Below are 15,783 nucleotides of genomic sequence, written 5' to 3'. Positions count from 1 at the left end.
TGGGCATGGACTGCTTCAGTTCGCAATCATCAGCGAACATCCCCACTTCTGACCTTATGATGGAGGGAAGGTCATTGATGAAGCAGCTGAAGATGGCTGGGCCTAGGACACGACTCTGAGGAACTCCTGCAGCGGTATCCTGAGATTGAGATGATGGACCTCCAACAACCACAACCATCTTCCTTTGTGCTAGGTGTGACCCCAACAGAGATTTTTCCCCCTGATTCCCATTGACTTCAGTTGTGTTAGGGCTACTTGATGCCTAATTTGGTCATATGCTGCCTTGATGTCAAGGGCAGTCACTCTGGCATCACCCCTGGAGTTCAGCTCTTTTGGCCATGTTTGGACCAAGGCTGTAATGATGTCAGGAGCTGAGTGGCCCTAGCGGAACCCAAACTGAGCTTTGTGGGCAGTTTATTGCTGAGTAAGTTCTGCTTGATGGAACTGTTGATGACACCTTCCATCACTTTGAGTCATAGAGTTATTCAGCACTGAAACAAGCCCTTCAACCCATCATGTCTGTGCAGGCCATCCAGCACTATCTATTATAATCCCATTTTCCAGCACTTGCCCCGTAGCCCTGTATGCTGTGGCGTTTCAAGTGCTTATCTAAACACTACTTAAATGTTGAGTTTTTTTTTAAATAAAATTTTTTGCTTTTTTTTAAACCCCAAGAGGCCAATTTGGTTCCAGTGGTGAAAACAGATAATGAAAGGAGAAAGAAAATCAGATGCAACAACATTAAAGTGGCTGGACAGAGTTACAGTAAATCTATATTTTAGGTTCTAAACTAACCGTAAATTTTCAGAACTCATCCACAGAAATGAACAGCCACTTTAAAAAACATAGCTGTAGGGAACCACTAATGTTCCAAAATGCAAGGGCGATCTATGTACAGCACTGCAAACAAGTTAAACTGCTTACATACTGTAACAGAGACGCTTTAAAAACACTAGTTTGTGTATTAGTCAGATCCTTTTTTGACCGGAGCTGTTTTGGAGCATTGAAAATTCCCTACCTTGCAACTTGAGGCCTTTGGAAATTATTCTTTAAAATCCATGGACTCCCAATATTGTACTACAAAGGGTTTTAAATAAATAGCAGTAAACAAAGACCATTAACACAGGGGGGAAGACCCCCACCCCGAGCACATTCTATGTCCTAGCCACCCTTGATGCTTCTTCCAATTGGTGTTCAACATGGATGAATATTGATTCTTCAGCTGAGGGAGTCAGTAGATGGTAATCAGATTTCCTTGCCCATGTTTGACCTGATGACGCCGATTCTGGGCCCCATGAAATCTCATGTTCAGGACTCCCAGGGCAACTCCTGCCTGATTGTATACCACTGTGCTGCCACTGTGAGACAGGACATACCCAAAGATGGTGATGGTGGTGTCTGGGACATTGGCTGCAAGACATGATTCCAAGAGCATGACTGTGTCAGGAAGTTGCTTGACTAGTCTGAGAGACAGCTCTCCCAATTTTGGCACAAGCCCCCAAGATGTTAGTAAGGAGGACTTTGTAGGGTGACTGGGGCTGGGTGTGCTGTTGCTATTTCCGAAAGGTTTTCAGCCACATGACAAAGTATTAAAAGCTGTTGTGACCAGATACTTTTCCGATTGTGCTTCCGATGCTGAACTTCTAAAAGGGGCTGCTAGACAACCCTCTGGACTTCAAAAAACCTCGTCAGGTAGTAGATCTGGCCAAGAGTCATGGCAACTGGTGCCAGAGCTTCAAAGAAAGACCAGTAGACCACTCTGCTGTTTGTGTTGTCATTGATTGCTCTGTGTAAGCTCTCACGTACTTCCATGTACTCCTGCTCATGCTTTACTGCTGTCATGGTCACAGCCAGTTCATTGATCATCTCTTCTAACTTGTTCTGATGAGCTTCTGTCTCCATATCATGTTCTTTCGGTGCCTCTCCAACGTTATCAATGAACATCACAATCTTGGGGGTCATTGTGGACATTTTGTTGTTGAAACAGAATTTAAAAGCTCCGTCCATGTGTGCAGCAAATGTGCATTTCCCACTGGACTCCCGGTCCCCGTTATAAATATTTTTACCATCTGGTCCTGTTGTCTCTACGTTGATGTCCAGGAAGCTGCCCTTGGCCATCTCGAAGATCAGCCCCATCTTGGCGCTGGACGTGACCTGCTCGAAGAAGCACTGCTTAGTGTGCACATCGATCCTGACGAAGTAGGCTGAGATGCCGCACAGGGAGGCGAGGAGGCCGAGCAGCACTGAGCACTCACCGAGCATCAATATCTTCAGAGTCCTGGCCTGTCCACGATGATCAAGACTAGACTGATGGGATGGTAATTGACCGGGTTGGATTTGTCCTGCTTTTTGTGTACAGGACATACCTGGGCAATTTTCCACATTGCCGGGTAAATGCCAGTGTTGTAGCTGTACTGGAACAGCTTGGCTAGGGGCACGGCAAGTTCTGGCGCACAAGTCTTCAGTACTATTGCTGGAATATTGTCAGGTCCGATAGCCTTTGTGGTATCCAGTGCCTTCAGCTGTTTCTTGATATTACGTGGAGTGAGTTGAATTGGCTGAAGACAGTGATCCTGGAGACCTCAGGAGGAGGCCGAGATGGATCATCTATTCAGCATTTAAGGCTGAAGATGATTGCAAATGCTTCAACCTTGTCTTTTGCAGTGATGTGCTGGGCTCCCCCATCATTGAGAATGGGGATATTTGCAGTGTCTCCTTCTGTAATGAGTTGTTTAATTGTCCACCACCACTCACAACTGGATGTGGCAGGACTGCAGAGTTTATATCTAACCTGTTGGTTGTGGGTTCACTTAGTTCTCTCCATTGCATTGTGTTTACACTGCTTGGCTAGTCCTGTGTTATAGTTTCACCAAGTTGACCCCTGATTTTTGGTATGCCTGGTGTTGCTCCTGACATGTCCTCCTTTCATTGAACCAGTGTTGATCCTCCTGCTTGTTTGGTAATGGTAGAGTGGGGGATATGCCGGACCATGAGGTTACAGACTGTGTTTGAGTACAATTCTGCTGCCGCTGATGGCCCACAGCGTCTCGTGGATGCCCTGTTTTGAGTTGCTAGATCTTTTCAGAATCTTCCATTTAGTATGATCGTAGTGCCAAACAACTCAATGGAGAGAATCCTCAATAGGAAGGTGGGACTTGGTCTCTACAAAGACTGTGCATTGGTCATTCATATTAATATTGTCATGGATAGATGCATCTGCGACAGATTGGTGAGGACGAGGTAAAGTAAGTTTTTCCCTCTTGGTTCTCTCACTACCTGCCACAGACTCAGTCTAGCAGCAATGTTCTTTAGGACCTGGCCAGCTTGGTCAGCAGTGATGCTACCAAGCCACTCTTGATGATGGACACTGAAGACCCCCACCCCGAGCACATTCTATGTCCTAGCCACCCTTGAATCTTCTTCCAATTGGTGTTCAACATGGATGAATATTGATTCTTCAACTGAGGGAGTCAGTGGATGGTAATCAGATTTCCTTGCCCATGTTTGACCTGATGACGCTGATTCTGGGCCCCATGAAATCTCATGTTCAGGACTCCCAGGGCAACTCCTTCCTGACTGTATATCAGTGTGCTGCCACTGTGAGACAGGACATACCCAAAGATGGTGATAGTGGTGTCTGGGACATTGACTGCCAGGCATGATTCCAAGAGCATGACTGTGTCAGGAAGTTGCTTGACTAGTCTGTGAGACAGCTCTCCCAATTTTGGCACAAGCCCCCAAGATGTTAGTAAGAAGGACTTTGTAGGGTGGCTGGGGCTGGGTGTGCTGTCGCTATTTCCAATGCTGAGGTCGTTGCCAGGTGGTCCTTCCAGTTTCAATCCTGAGTAACATACAAACTGTTATGACTGGCCCCCAGGCGAGGTCCCCAATTTGTTAACTTCCTGAACGGGACCCCAATTTTGTTTTGTTCCTAAGTGGGGAAGAATGAGCTGCCTGCCCCCCTTTATTCGGCTGGCCACAACAAGGGTAATTTAAAAGGGATTCCTTCCCCGTGTAGATACTTTTTCCCAGTCCAAATGTATTTATGTTTTAGAAGGAGCCAATTTAACCAGGCCTTCTTGAGTGAAAGAATCTTATGAGTTACTAAAAACCCAAGGAAAAAATAATAAAAACGCAACACACACACAGATAAGAAATGAGAAGATCAGTCCAAATAAAAGCTAAAAAAAAATGAATTATTTTTTGGCTTGTCCATGAGGAGTAGATGGTGAAACGTTGCGGCTGTTAAGCTGGGTGATTCCGGTAGAGTTTGGCCGTTTAGTAGTTGGTTTAGAGACCTGTTTCTGCAGGTTGGCTGAAGAAGCTGTCCTATTTACTTTTTGATTGTGGCTTGGCCGACTTGCTGAGAGATGGACGCGGAGCGGGTTGGACACCTTTTTTAGGTGTGACATTCCACGTTCTTTCAGGGCTAGTCGGTCAAGTGAATTTTCCAGAAAGTGGTTACTTTACATTCTCAGCCATCTTTTGCTCAGTGCCTTTGCTTGTACGTCTTTTTTAAACAACATGTCTTCCTTAAAAAGTTCAATGTGCCCGTAAGTAATTTGGGGCTGTAATCCACTGTCGTGACAATATGAATATACGAATTAGGAGCAGGAGTAGGCCACTCAGCCCTTTGAATCTGTTCCGCCATTCAATAATATCATGGCTGATCTGATTGTAACCTCAACTCCACGTTCCCACCTGCCCCTGATAATCTTTCACCCCTTGCTTATCAAGAATATATCTAGCGCTGCCTTAAAAATATACAAAGATTTTGCTTCCACCATCTTTTGAGGAAGAGCGTTTCAATGACTCACTATCCCCTGAAAGAGAAAATTTCTCCTCACCTTTGTCTTAAATAGGAAACCCCTTATTTTTAAACAGTGATCCCTAGTTCTAATTTCTCCGACAAGAGGAAACGTCTACTCCACATCCACTCGAGACCTCTCAGGATTTTAAAGGTTTGAAACAAGTTACCTCTTACTCTTCTAAACTCTAGCAGATATAATCCCAACCTGTCCAACTTTTCCTCATAAGGCAACCTGTCCATTCCAGGTATTAATCTAGTAAACCTTCTTTGGACTGCTTCCAACACATTTACATCCTTCCTTAAATAATTAATATGGTACGCAGTTCTCCAGATGTAGTCTCATCAATACCCTGTATAATTGAAGCATAGCCCCTCTACTTTTGTATTCAACTCCCTTCACAATAAACATTCTATTAGCTTTCCTAATTACTTTCTGTACCTGCATACTATCCTTTTGTGATTCATGCACTAGGACACCCAGATCCCTCTGCTTCTCAGAGCTCTACAACCTTTCACCATTTAGATAATATGCTTATTTTTTATTCTTCTTGCCAAAATGGACAATTTCACATTTACCCACATTGTACTCCATTTGTCATATCTTTTCCCACTCACTTAACCTATCTATATCCCTTGTAGGCTCCTTAAGTCTTCATCACAACTTAATTTTCTACTTTTGATAATTTTGTATCAACAGCACATGTAGTAACCATACCTTCAGTCCAAGTCATTTATATAAATTGTAAAAAGTTGAGGCCCCAGCACTGACTAGTGACACGCCACTTGTTACATCTTGCCAACCAGAAAATGACCCACTTATGTCTGTTTCCTGTTAGTTAGCCAATCTTCTATCCACGCCAATGTGTTACCCCCTACACCATGAGTTTTTATTTGATGTGGCATCTTATCAAATGCCTTCTGGAAATCTTAAGTATAGTACATTCACCTTTATCCGCTTCTTCAAAGAACTCCAATAAATTGGTTAAATATGATTTCCCTTTCACAAAACCACGTTGACTCTGCCTGATTACCTTGAATTTATGTAAGAGTCCTGCTATGATGTCTTTAATAATAGCTTCTAACATTTTACCTATGACAGATGTTAAGCTAACTGGCCTGTAGTTTGCTGCTTCCTGTCTGTCTCCCTTTTTGAATAAAGGAGTTACAATTTGCTATTTTCCAATCTAATGGAACCTTCTCCAAATCTAGGGAATTTTAGAAAATTAAAACCAAAGCATCAACTATTTCACTAGCCACTTCTTTGAAGACCCTATCGGAGGTCTGTCAGAACCCTGGGACTTGTCAGCCAGCAGTTCCAACAATTTGCTCAGTACCTTTCCCTTGGTACTGATTTGCAATTTCCTTGAGCTCCTCTCTCCCTTCCATTTCCTGATTTGCAACCATTTCTGGGATTTTACTTGTGTCCTCTATATTGAAGACCGATGCAAAGTACCTCTTCAATTTTTCTGTCATCTCCCCTTTTTCCATTATTAATTCCCCAGACTCACTTTCTATAGGACCAACGCTTACTTTAACTCTTCTTTTTAAAATATCTATAGAAACTCTTAATATCTGTTTTTATATTTCTCGCTAGCTTTCTCTCGTACTCTAATTTTTTTCCTTCTTATTAATCTTTTTTGGCTATTCATTATAATTTTTTAATATTCTGTCCAATCTCCTGACTTGGCAGTCATCCTTGCACAATTATATGTTTTTTCTTTAAGTGATACTATCTTTAACTTTTTTAGTTAACCACAGATGGTGGGTCCTCCCTTTGGAATTTTTCTTCCTTAATGGAATGTATCTATTCTGTGTATTCTGAAATATCCCCTTAAATGTCTGGCACTGCATTTCTATTGCCCTATTGCTTAACCTAAATTTCCAGTTAACTTCAGCTAGCTCTACTTTTATACCCTAATAATTGCTCTTATTTAAGTTTAAAATACTTGTCTTAGACCCACTCTTCTCTCCCTCAGACTGAAAGTAAAATTCAACCATGTTATGATTGCTGCTACCTAGGGCACCTTTAATATGAGGTCATTAATTAATCCTATCTTGTTGCAAAATGCCAGATCTAGCATAGCCTGCTCTCTGGTTGGCTCCAGATGTGCTCTCCTCAGAATCTATCCCAAAAACATTCTGAGCTCCTCATCTAAGCTACCTTTGCCCATTTGATTTTTCCAGTCTATATATGGATTTAAATCCCACATGATTATTGTATCTTTCTGACAAGCTCTCATTATTTCTTCCTTTATACTCCGCCCTACCATGCGGCTACTGTTAGAGGTGTGTGTACACCACTTCCACAAGTGACTCCTTGCCTTTATCGTTTTTCATACCTACCCAGACTGCTTCTACATGCTGGTTTCCTGAACTTAGGTCATTGCTATCTATTGTGCTAATACCATCATTATGATCATGATCACCATTACCGATTTATCGACTTGTGTAGTGGTTTGATTAAATTGAGTGGCTTGCTAGGCCATTTCAGAGGACAGTTAAGAGTCACCCACATTGCTGTGGCCATGGAGTCACATGTAGGCCAGACTGGGTAAGGACATTAATTTCCTTCCCTTAAGGACATTAGTGATGGGTTTTTACAAAAAAGAACAAATGTTTCATGGTCATCATTATTGAGATGAGCTTTTAAATCCAGATTTATTAATTGGATTTTAATTCTACCAGCTACCATGGCAGGATTTGAACCCGTGTTCCCAGAGCATTAGCCTGGGCTTCTGGATTGCCCACCTAGTGACATTACCACTACATGACAACCTTCTACAACATGGCAAGAACCTGTCAAAAATCAGTAACTGTTCCTATCAGATTGATTAATGTGTCTTCCATTTTCTCGGCTCCAATGCAAAAAAAAAAGAGACTTGGTCATTAAAACAGGCGGAGAGAGTTCCAGATTTCCACTACACTTAGTATGAAGAAGTGTTTTCTGAAATCTGACCTTGCTGTAATTGTGAGGTTACTTCTCTTGTTATGGACTCCCAAACCAGAGCAAATAGCTCCTCTCCATCAACCCGGTCAAATCCTCTGATCATTTTCAACGCCACAAATTAGATCTTAATCTTCTAAACCTTATGCAACATAAGCCTATACAACTTTCCCTCATAATTTAACCATTTAGCCCCAGTATCATGTTGGTGAATCTGTGCAGCAGCTGTTCTAAGGCCAATATATCTTATCACTCCTCTGAAATTATTTACACAACGCTGCCGTTCTGCTCCAAAATGGGAATTGCAGCCCGACTGTCTCAAGACTGGGAAATGAGTAAGTACAAACCTGGTAATTACAGGCGAGTTATCCCAGCACAAAGGAAAAAAATCTTAAGAGCTTTCCGGAGGTATTAATAATGAACATCGAAAAGCACATATTTAAAGGGAGCAGTCACCACATGTTTTAGAAGTAATAGATCAAGCCTTGCAAAGCGATTGGAATTCTTTGAAATTATAACTAAACTGGTGCAGGAGGGTAAATGTGGTTTATTTTGGTTTTTCAGAAGGTGTTGTCAAAGTTCCTTGTGTGAGACTATTCAGGATGGTTATGGATTGTGGAGGAGATGACAGATTCTCTAAATGGACTGTGGTGATAAATGTAATATGTTCGACCTTGGAAACTGTAACTAGTGGTGTTCCTTGGGGATCTGTTGCAGGACACCTGCTATTTACAATATTTGTGAATGATCTAGAACAATCTGTCTGCAGCACAGTATTAATAACTTTGTTGATGATATGAAGATATGTGGGTCAGTAATGAACAGAAAGGTGACCGATTATCTTTAATGAAACTTGGTCTAACTAAGTGGATAACTGATATTTATGTGGATTAATATTGGGAAATGAGAAAACGTAACACTCATAAAGATCTCCATACCATAAAAAGAATATAAAGCACTGGAGAAAGGGCAAAAAAGGCTTACAAGGATTGTTCCAGAACTGAGTGATTATAGCTTTTGGGAAATATTGAACAGGCTGGAGCTTTTTACTTTAGAAACGTGAGGACACCTGTTAAATGTCTTTATAGCCATGAATTGGTTGAACAGAGCAAGTGTGGGTAGAATCTTTCCACTTGTGAGAGAATCCAGAACCAGGATCAGAAATACAAGATAGTTCCAAATCAATGCAAGGGGGAAATAGGGAGCAATTTCTTTACTTAAGAGAGTGATTGGAACGTGGAACTCGCTACCACAAAGTGGTTGAGGCAAGTAGTTTAGATGATTTCAAATGGAAATAAGATGGGTACATAAGAGCAAAGGTATGTTGAAAGGCTGAGGTGAGATAAATAGAATGCAAGGAGAGTCATGTGGAATATAAACACCAGCACAGATTCCTCAGATACTGAAGCAGTCTATATCCAAATGCAGCAAGACCTGGACAGTATCCAGGCTTGGGCTGACAAGTGGCAAGTAACATTTGCACTGCACAAGTGTCAGGCAATGACCACCTCAACAAGAGAGAATCCAACCATCGCCCCTTGATGTTCAATGGCATTACTATCACTGAGTCCCCCACTATCAACATCTTGGGGGTTACCATTGACCAGAAACTGAACTGGACTAGCCATATACTTTACTGTAGCTACAAGACCATGTCAGAGACTAGCATGAGTGCAACGAGGAACCCAACTCCTGACTCTCCAAAGCCTGTCCACCATCTACAAGGTACAAGTCAGAAGTATGATGGAATACTCCCTACTTGCCTGGATAAGTGCAGCTCCCACAGCACTCAACGAACTTGACACCATCCAGGACAAAGCTGCCTACTTGATTGGCACCACATCCACAAATATTCACTCCCTCCACCACCAATGCACAGTAGCAGCAGTGTGTACCACATACAAGATGCACTGCAGAAATTCACCAAGGCTCCTTAGACAGCACCTTCCAAACCCATGACCAGTACCATCTAGAAGGATAAGGGCAGCAGATAGATGGAAAAACCACCACCTGGAAGTTCCCCTCCGAGCCATTCACCATCTTGACTTGGAAATATATCGCCGTTCCTTCACTGTCACTGGGTCAAAATCCTGGAACTCCCTTCCTAACAGCACTGTGGACGTACCTACACCACATGGACTGCAGTGGTTCAAGAGGGCAGCTCACCACCACCACCTCAAGGGCAACTAGGGATGGGCAATAAATGCTGGCCCAGCCAGTGAAGCCAACATCCCATGAATGAATAAAAAAATAGGCGCAGACTGAAACAACGGTTGTTGAGTTAGAAGGGGCATATTTGTAACGTCTCTGAATAAATGTGTTTAAAGATTGAGTCCAGTTTTGACCTCTGCCACTGGCATTCTGGAAAGGAGCACAAGTTATCTTGGTCTGTAATTGGCAGTACTCTTTCTTCCCTTAGTTATCTTTCTCGATTTTCCTTGAATTTACTTGTCAATATTTTTTCATACCCTTTATTTGCTTTCCTACTTTCCTTTTTAATTTCACCCCTGAACTTTCTATACTTGTCTAGACTTTCTGCAGTATTGAGCTTGCTTTTTTTGGCTTATCCTCATCTGTGTGCTCTTTGACATCGAGGTGAGTTGCAATTTATGAGCCCCATCCTCCTCTTTTATGGGAACATATTTGTTCTGAACCCTCTTTAGCTCTTCAGTTTATTTAAATTAGAATAAGGCTACACAATTTATTGAAATGAAATTTGATAAATACAATAAATTACATTCAATGTGTTTTTATTTTGATCTACATATATGATATCCTGACTAATGCGTGTACAATTTTAAAACAAAAATAAAATAAAAATATACTAATCAGCTCTGGAAGTGTTGGCGGAAGGAGAAAGAAAGCTGATGTTTCAGGACCACGACAACTGTTTCTCTCTCTAAGATGCTGTCAGACCTACTGAGTGATTTCAGCACTTTCTGTTTTTATTTCAGATTTCCAGCATCTGCAGTACAGTATTTCGCTTCTGTTTAATTTTGAAAAATTGGCTGACGATATATATTGTAAATCCCAAGCATTCATAATTAACTACCTGCAGTGTTCAACCAAATGGTGGGAAGGGGCAGAAATAAGAGGAAACTATTTCTTTAAACACCTAATCTTGTACTATCTCTGATTAAGGAAGTAATCAGTTAAAGCCTTGGAACATTTCATTCCACACAAGCTGATCTTACCCCAGCTGTGGCTTAACGGGTAGCATTCTCGGCTCTGAGTCTAAGTGAGTTCAATTCGCCAATGCTGAGGGAGTGGTGCCTTTAAGACCATAAGATGTAGCAGCAGAAGTAGGCCATTCGGCCCATCGAGTCTGCTCCGCCATTCAATGAGATCATGGCTGATCTGATAATCCTCAGCTCCACTTTCCTGCCTTTTCCCCGTAACCCTTGATTCCCTTACTGATTAAAAATCTGTCTATCTCAGTCTTGAATATACTTAACAACTCAGCCCCTACAACCCTCTGCTGTAAAGAATTCCACAGATTGACTACCCCCTGAGAGAAGAAATTCCTTCTCATCTCTGTTGTAAATGGGCGCCCCCTTACTGTGAGAGATTATGTCCTCTTGCCCTAGACTCTCCCACAAGGGGAAACAACCTCTCAGCATCTACCCTGTCAAGCCCCTTAAGAATCATACATTTCAATAAGGTCCCCTCTCACTCTTCTAAATTCCAGTGAGTACAGGCTCAACCTACTCAACCTCTCCTTATAAGAAAATCCCTCCATACCCAGGATCAACCTAGTGAACCTTCTCTGGAGTGTCTTTAATGCCAGTATATCTTTCCTTAGATAAGGGGACCAAAACTGTTCACAGTATTCTAGGTGTGGCCCATCTAGTGCCTTGTATAGTTTTAGCAAGACTTCCCTATTTTTATACTCCATTCACTTTGAAATAAAGGCCAACATTCCATTTGCCTTTCCTATTACCCGTTGAATTTGTATGCTAGCTTTTTGGGATTCATGCACAAGGACTCCCAAATCCCTCTGTGCTGCAGCTTTCTTCAGTTTTGCTCCATTTAAATAATATTCAGCTCCTCTATTCTTCCTGCCAAAGTGCAAAACCTCACATTTTCCCACATTATATTCCATGTGCCAAGTTTTTGCCCACTCACTTAACCTGTATATCCCTCCTTGTGTCGTCCTCATCACTTGCCTTCCCACCTATTTTTGTGTCATCCTCAAACTTGATGATAGCACATTCACTTCCCTCATCTAAGTCATTAATATACATTGTAAATAATTGAGGCCCCAGCACTGATCCCTCATCTAAATCATTAATATATATTGTAAATAATTGAGGCCCCAGCACTGATCATCCGATTACTTCCTTAATCAATCAGAGATAGTACGGGGTTAGGTGTTTAAAGAAATAGTTTCCTCTTGTTTCTGCCCCTGTGGCACTCGATTAGTTACAGGTTGCCATCCTGAAAATGTCCCCCTTATCCTAACTCTGTCTTCTGTTAGTTAGCCAATCCGCTATCCATGCTAATATACTGCCCTCAACACCATGGGCTCTTATCTTATTAAGTAGTCTTATGTGCAATACCTTATCAAACGCATTTTGGAAATCCAAATATATTACGTCTACTGGTTCCCCTTTATCGATTGTGTTTGTTACCTCCTCAAAGAATTCTAATAAATTTGTTAGGCACGATTTCCCCTTCATGAAGCCATGCTGACTCTGCTTGATTAGATTATGTATTTATAAATGCTCTGCTATTACATCCTTTCTAATAGACTCCAACATTTTCCCAATGACAGATGTTAAGCTAACTGGCCTATAGTTACCTGTTTTTTGCCTCCATCCCTTTTTGAATAAGGGTGTTACATTGGCAGTTTTCCAATCCTTTGGGACTTTTCCAGAATCTAAGGATTCTTGGAAGATTACTACCAGTGATTCCACTATCTCTATAGCTACTTCCTTTAATATCCTGGGATGCAACTCATCAGGTCCAGGGGACTTATCGGCCGTTAGCACCATTTGTTTCCCTTGTACTTTTTCTCTAGTGATAGTTATTGTATTTATTTCCTCCCCACCTTTTGCCCCTTGATTATTTAGTCTTTTTGGAATACTATTAGGATTGTCTACCATGAAGACTGAAGCAAAGCATTTATTCAACTCTTACGCTGATTCCTGGTTCCCCATTATTATTTTCCAAGCCTCATTCTCTAAGGGGCCAATGTTCACTTTGGCCTCTCTCTTCCTTTTTATATTTTTAAAGAAGCCCTTACTGTCTGTTTTTACATTACTGGCTAGTTTACCCTTAAAATTGATTTTCTCCCTCTTTTTTTTGGTCATCTTTTGTTGGTTTTTAAAAACTTTCCCAATCCTCTGGTTTAACATTAATCTTTGCCACATTGTATGTTTTTTCTTTCAATTTGATACTATCCTTAACTTCCTTAGTTAACCATGGTTGGTTTATCCCCTTGAATCCTTCATCCCCACTGGGATATATCAGAGTTGAGAGTCATGAACTATTTTCTTAAACGCCTGTCATTGTTCATCAACCGTCTTTTCTGTTAAACTGTTTTCCCAGCCCACTCCAACCAACTCTGCCCTCATTCCATTGTAATTACCCTTATTTAAGTTTAGCGCAGTTGGTTCCAACCCAATTTTCTCACTCTCAAACTGAATGCTAAATTGTACCATATTATGACCACTGTTTCCTAGAGGATCCTTTACTCTGAGATCATTTATTGAACCTGCCTCATTACCTGATCCAAAAAAGCCTGATCCCTGGTTGGATTCACAACATATTGTTCTAAGAAGCAATATGAATTCTTGTTCTTGCCTACCTCTGCCAATTTGATTTTCCCAATCTACATAAACATTTTAAAGTCACCCATGATTATGCCTTTTTTACATGCCCTCATCATCTCCAGATTTATTCTCTGTCCTGCAGTATACCTACTGTCAGGGGGGCTATAGATTTCTCCCGCCAGTGTCGTCTTCCCCTTGTTATTTCTGACCTCCATCCATACGGATTCTACGTCTTCCGGTCCAAGATCCTTTCTTTCTGTCGTACTTATTCAATCTCGTACTAACAAAGCTACCCCACCACCCTTTCCTCCCTGCCTGTTTTTTTCGAAAAGTCACATACCCCTGAATATTTAGTTCCCAGCTTTGATGATCTTGTAACCATGTCCCCGTAATGGCTATAAGATCATGCCCATTAATCTCTATTTGTGCCATTAATTTATTTACTTTGTTCTGAATACTATGTGCATTGAAGTAAGACCCATTAATTTTGCCTTTTTTACCATTTTTCCCCTTTTGCCCCTACTTGCTGCTGTTTTTTTTTATGTCTGTACACTCTGTCCCTTCCTGTCACACTCTGGGTATCATTAGCTATATAGCTGCCCTGCAAGGCTGGCAAGTCCTTTTGCTTTGTAAGCCTATGTACCCCTTTTCCAGAACCCTCCCCCACTCTTCTTTAGTTTGAAGCCCCCTCTATAGCCCTAGTTATTCGGTTCGCCAGGACACTGGCCCCAGCATGGTTCAAGTGAAGCCCCTCCCACTGGAACAGCTCCCTTCTACTCAAGAACTGGTGCTAGTGCCCCATGAACTGAAACCCATTCCTCCCACACTAATCTCTGCATTTAACCATGCACTTAACTCCATGACTTTATTTACCCAATGCCAGTTTTCCATGGCTCAGGTAGCAATCCCGAGATTATTACCTTGGAGGTTCTGCTTTTTAATTTAGCTCCTAACTGTTTAAATTCTTTCAGTAGAACCTCCTTTCTAGTCCTATCAATGTTGGTGGTACCAACTGCGACGACGAAAACTAGATCCATCCCCTCCCACTCCAAATTCCTCTCCAGCCCTGAGGAGATGTCCTTAACCCTGGCATCAGGCAGGCAACACTGCCTTCGGGACTTTCAGGTGAGATGCTAAACCAAGGTGCTGTCTTCCCTGTCAGGTAGACTTAAAACAACTCGAGGCGTTATTTTGAAACACAGTCGGGGAGTTTTCCTGTCCTGGGTCAGTATTAATCCCTCGGCCAGTGTCATTAAAATAATAGGTTACCTGGTCATTGGCGTATTGCTATTTGTGGGATCTTCCTGTGCACAAATGGGCTGCAACGTTTCCCTACGTTGGAAAATTGACAACGCTTCAAAAATTACTTCATTGGCTGCTAACTGCTTTGGAACACCCTGATGTTGTGAATGGCACTATAGCAATGTAAATCCTGTGTTTATTTCTCTTCTGACACCACAGGTCCTGTCTGAGTTGATGGCGAGAGATGTTTAATCTCTCCTCTCTTTGTTTTTAAAGGATGTACGAATATTGACAGTAGGTGAAGTCAGTTTAAAAATAAAATCGATAGATTTTGTATGGTGTGAAGTTGATGTGATGCTGTTCAGGCTGGTCATTTGTAGGCAACAGAACAGCAGCAGGAACAAATTTTCTGACTTGTGTATCTACTGTCAAATTGACGATCCAAGAATAGATAATTCTAGAAGGAGTGCCTCTTCAATCAGTATAATGTCTTTTAAAGTAAATGTTATCTGCAAAGCACAACAGTATTAGGGTGCACCATTGGTAATCCAGAGACGCAGAGTAATGCTCTAAGGACCCGGGTTCGAATCCTGCCAAAGCAGATGGTGGAATTTGAATTCAATATAAAAAAAAAACCTGGAATTAAAAGTCCAATGATGACCATGAAACCATTGTCGATTGTTGTTAAAAACCCAATGGTTCACTAATGTCCATAAAATCTGTCGTCCTTACCTACATGTCCAGACTTTCAGCAATGTGGTTGACTCTTAAATGGCCTAGCAAGCCACTCAGTTGTAACAAACCGCTACAAAAACACTAAAAAAGGAATGAAACCAGATGGACCACCTGACATCGACCTAGGCACCGGAAACGACAACGGCAATCGCAGCCCTTTCAACCCTGCAAAGTCCTCCTGACTAACATCTGGGGGTGAGTGTCAAAATTGGGAGAGCTGTCTCACAGACTAGTCAAGCAACAGCCTGACAGAATCATACCTCACAGATACGCACTGT

At 41.8% G+C, this 15,783-nt stretch overlaps 1 protein-coding gene and 1 pseudogene across 5 annotated transcripts in view; one reads left to right on the top strand and one right to left on the bottom strand.

Moving 5' to 3' along the window:
- gbe1b (glucan (1,4-alpha-), branching enzyme 1b) overlaps window positions 1–15,783 on the top strand; it is a 599,646-nt gene that overhangs the window by 384,542 nt on the left and 199,321 nt on the right. The gene's annotated exons all lie outside the window — the stretch shown is intronic.
- LOC144692023 (transmembrane emp24 domain-containing protein 2 pseudogene) lies at window positions 1,634–5,895 on the bottom strand (annotated as a pseudogene).

Source organism: Cetorhinus maximus, chromosome 16 (genome assembly GCF_964194155.1).
Source record: "Cetorhinus maximus chromosome 16, sCetMax3.hap1.1, whole genome shotgun sequence".
Lineage (NCBI taxonomy): Eukaryota > Metazoa > Chordata > Chondrichthyes > Lamniformes > Cetorhinidae > Cetorhinus > Cetorhinus maximus.
This window is presented reverse-complemented; position numbering and strand designations above follow the sequence as displayed.